We start from the raw sequence: 4,248 nt of genomic DNA on the forward strand, positions 1-4,248 counted from the left end.
TGCTGAACGTTTAAAGGAGAAATTTATTTCACCAAAGATGAAAACTTCACATTTCACTGAAAAAAAAATTTTTTTAAACTATGGTCAATGGGAAGAGAAAAAAGAAGGACATGTAGTAAGGCAGGTATGCATGCTTAGGAAACCAAGAAAGGAAGGGAGCAGGGGATGGGAGAGGAAGAAGACAGTTATTGTAAATATCACAGCTTCCGGAGCACAGTGAAGTTACAATGAGAGCTTAGTAACCATCAGCAAGGACTTTGGACCAACAAACTTCAGGTGACATCATCAGAGCCAACATCCACTGAACTGATACGCACGATCCCAACAGGATCCTGGGAATGCCAAAGCGTGAGTCTGAAGTTATACGTAAGTATACCGGCCACGGCTAGACAGGGCTGAAATAACCACTTCTCCCTCCTCCTTGTCCACTACTGAAAAGACATGGCAAAGCAGATGCCACCTCATGTGGGCAAGGCTGGGCACTGCCTTGGTGACTTATCGATACCAGGTAGCTGTCCCTAAGGACTGCCAACTCCAGCGCACAACTGAATTGAGCCTTGATCCTTACGTCCACAACTTAGTTCCATTAAAGATACCAGCCCTCCTGGGAGGAAGGTCAGTTATGAGTGATTTACACTTGAGCACAAACGTGTGAACCGGTTGCTAAGAAACTGGTGATGACAGATGATGGGTGAATCACAAAGGAGAAAAAAGAAAACAGAAAAGACTAAGGAGGCTCCAACTACAAGCACTGCCAATCCAGACACGTGACTATCTATCAGAAACATGCAGGCCAGCCCTCAGCAGAGCCAGGGTAACACGCACACTCTGGAAAAGCCTTTGTCAGAGGGCTACAGGAGCCACGTCTCTTCTCAGGTAAAATTCTTGTCACCTGGCACTCGAGGTACACCCCACTGGCACTAACCACTGACCACACTTGGCAGGCACGCCGACACCCAGCCGCCGGCCCCCAGCAAAGAGCACCAAACTCACCAGCATCAGAGAATGTCTTAGAGATGCAGAATCTTGGGGCGCCTGGGTGGCTGAGTCGGTTAAGAGGCCGGCTCTTGGTTTCGGGTCAGGTGGTGGTGTAGGGGTGGGGAGATCGAGCCCCTGTAGGGCTCCGCACTCAGCGGGGAGTCTGCCTCAGGATTCTCGCTCCACCCCGCCCCTCCCCCCACACCCGCTCTCTCGCTCTCTCACTCTCAAATAAACGAATCTTTAAAAAAAAAAAAAAGAAAGAAAGAAAGAAATGCAGAATCTTGGGCCCCAGCCTGGCCCTACTATATCAGGATCTGCATTTTAACAAGATCCGCAGGCTGATAAATGGCTTATTTAAAGTGGCTGGGAGGCAACTGGATCCTACTCAATTCAGGCAGCACAGCACAGGGCAGAACCGGATTCGCTGCCTGGCATGGAACAGGTGTCGACTCCCATAGGAAACAGAAAATTCAGACCTGGCCAGGTGACACCGTCAGCAAAACTGAGAAAACATTACTCTCACTCACCTTCCTCCATTTCTCTAGCCCCAGCCTAGCTGTCGACCACAAGTCCATCCCTCATGTCTGCCCCCCACACCTGCATCTCTCAGATGTCTATACACAGCCTGTATGACCACACTCGGACTTCACTCACCAAGCCCTTGTTTCTGAAAGCTTCTACCTCTAAGCCTCAGCTGTAAGACTGAAAGGCCTCATTAACCATTTAAAGAACGTAAGGTACGGGCGCCTGGGTGGCTCAGTTGGTTAAGCGACTGCCTTCGGCTCAGGTCATGATCCTGGAGTCCCGGGATCGAGTCCCGCATCGGGCTCCCTGCTCGGTGGGGAGTCTGCTTCTCCCTCTGACCCTCCCCCCTCTCATGTGCTCTCTCTCTCATTCTCTCTCTCAAATAAATAAATAAAATCTTTAAAAAAAAAAAAAGAACATAAGGTACTGGAGAAGAGGTGAACTAAGTGGGGGAAGGGAGGGAAGAGGGAGAAGGGCAGTAGAAGTGGAGGGAAAGAGCTTCCTCAGCCCCCAGACGGCCAGCACCCAGCACTGACGCAGACCAGCACGCCGTCCTGGAGCTTAGCCACGCCCGGCTCTGTCGCCTGGTACAGCTGCTACTCTGATCATCACTAACCAGGCCCACAGCCCACTTCTCAATAGCCAGAGGAGGATCCAAGGCCCACGTGTGGTCACAGTGATTTGGGGAGCCAGCTCATGACCCAGTGAAGTAGCAGGCACATACTGCGCTCCCGGCAGGATGGGTGACAGGCCGAGGGGAATGCTGGTCACCTGATGCTTCCCCCAGCAAAGACAAGGACTTATTCCTCTCGCTCAAAGGACTCACCAGCATTCTCTCCGACTTGCCTGGGTCATTCCTGTAAGAAATAGATGCTGAGCACCCACTCTCACCCAGGTACTCTCACCTGGGCCAGGGAGCATGATGGGATAGAAAGCTAGGAGCTTCAGACTCCCACCCAAATTTGAATTCCCTACCAAGACATTGAACTTCTCAGGCTCCTCACACATAAAACACCTGCCTCCCTGGGTTACTGTCAAGACTGAACACGGACACCAGGCACGTAGGACGCATTCGATTCTTCTAACCACGTGTTCCTGCTGCGCACCAGGCGCTGTTCCACAAAGGACATGTCATCAGCGTAGTTTCAGATAATTTCCACAACAAGCCCGCTGAAGAGGGAGGAAAGCAAAGTTCAGAGAAATTAAGTAACTTTCCAAAGTTACACAGCAAGTATGTTGCGGACTCCTATCCAGAGCTACGTACTTGGGTCTGTGCCTCTCAGTCACTGCTTCCCTTGCCCTACGACCCAAGGGGCTTCTTTTGTTTCTCATTTTCCTTCATAATACATTGGGTCAACCTGGAGTGGGGTGACTCAGAGAAATAAAATTTAGCAAAGGAAACACTTGAAAAAATGTAGCATTTCAACCATGGTCCTATGTCAGTTTTTTGTTTTTTTGAAGTAGGTTCCTTGCCCAGCGCAGAGCCCAATATGGGGTTTGAACTCAACCCTGAGATCAAGACCTGAGTGGAGATCAAAAGCCAGACACTTAACCGACTGAGCCACCCAGGCGCCCCCCCCATGTCAGCTTTCTTAAACCCAGACCTCCATGCTTCATTTAATGATGCCACTAACTTAAGTTTCTCTGAAACAGGGTATATTTACCCCTGTGGGGAGTGAGATACTTGCTGGAGAAAAAAATTCTAATCAGAAACTTTGGTGTTTCGTAATATACCCAGTACACAGTACAGCAGCAGATGTATTTAACTGATTATACACTTACAGGAGTGTGCTCAGAAATTCCTGTGACAGTGTGCAACCCTGAGAATGCCCACGCCGAGCTAGCTTCCTAATCTGAATACACCCCCGGCCATCACTGACAAATGAGTGCTCAGTGTTGACTGGGGGGCTGGCCGGTCACCGATGAACACCTCCACCGTCTCTGTCGGGGGACAGTCTGTTCCAGCGCCATGTACCTCAGGGGCCCTGTGCCCTGATTTTATACAACTCAGTGACACAGACATCCAAGTGCTCACAGTAAACAGTTAGTAACTGGTCCCAAGCTTAATACAGAGAGAAAGACGGAAGCACCAGAAAAGCCGAGAGCAGCAGATTTCTAGCCACAAATAAGACCATCACCAAGCAGATGCAGTCAACTGCGTGCTCACCTGGGAAGGAATGGAAGAGACAAAGTGACAGGATTTTGCTGAAAATATACCATCAATGATGGGGTCTCGACGATGTATCGACTCTGGTTTCAGATTTCTTTAGCATTCCTGGAACACAGCCTTCCTTTTTCCAGGTTTACTTTCAGCTTGTGCACCGGTGTTCATTAATACCTTAGCACAAAATGAGAGGACCGACCTCAAGTAGTGACCCGGGGCTTCCCCCAAGTTTGCCCAGAGACGTCAGAGGAGCTCGCGGTCCAGAGCCCCCCTCGAGACAACGGATTCAGTCAATACCACCCTTGTGTGCCCCATTTTTCCCACCACAGTGTGGTGTGGGGGGAAAGGAAGAGGAAAGAAAAGACCTAAGTACTTACTCCCGAGTTCCCAGGCAAGAAATGGGTTAATGCTCAAGGGCGGCCGAACTTGTAAGAAGGTACCATGTATTATTACCACTTTAATTTTGCAGAGACACATATGCACACTCGAGAATTTCTCCAGACCTTTGGATTCTCAGGTTACAACAACTTGTTGTCATCACTCTGAGAAATCTGACCAAACACGGAGAGCACAGGAGC

The sequence above is a fragment of the Halichoerus grypus genome, chromosome 1 (assembly GCF_964656455.1).
Source record: "Halichoerus grypus chromosome 1, mHalGry1.hap1.1, whole genome shotgun sequence".
NCBI classification, from domain to species: Eukaryota; Metazoa; Chordata; class Mammalia; order Carnivora; family Phocidae; genus Halichoerus; species Halichoerus grypus.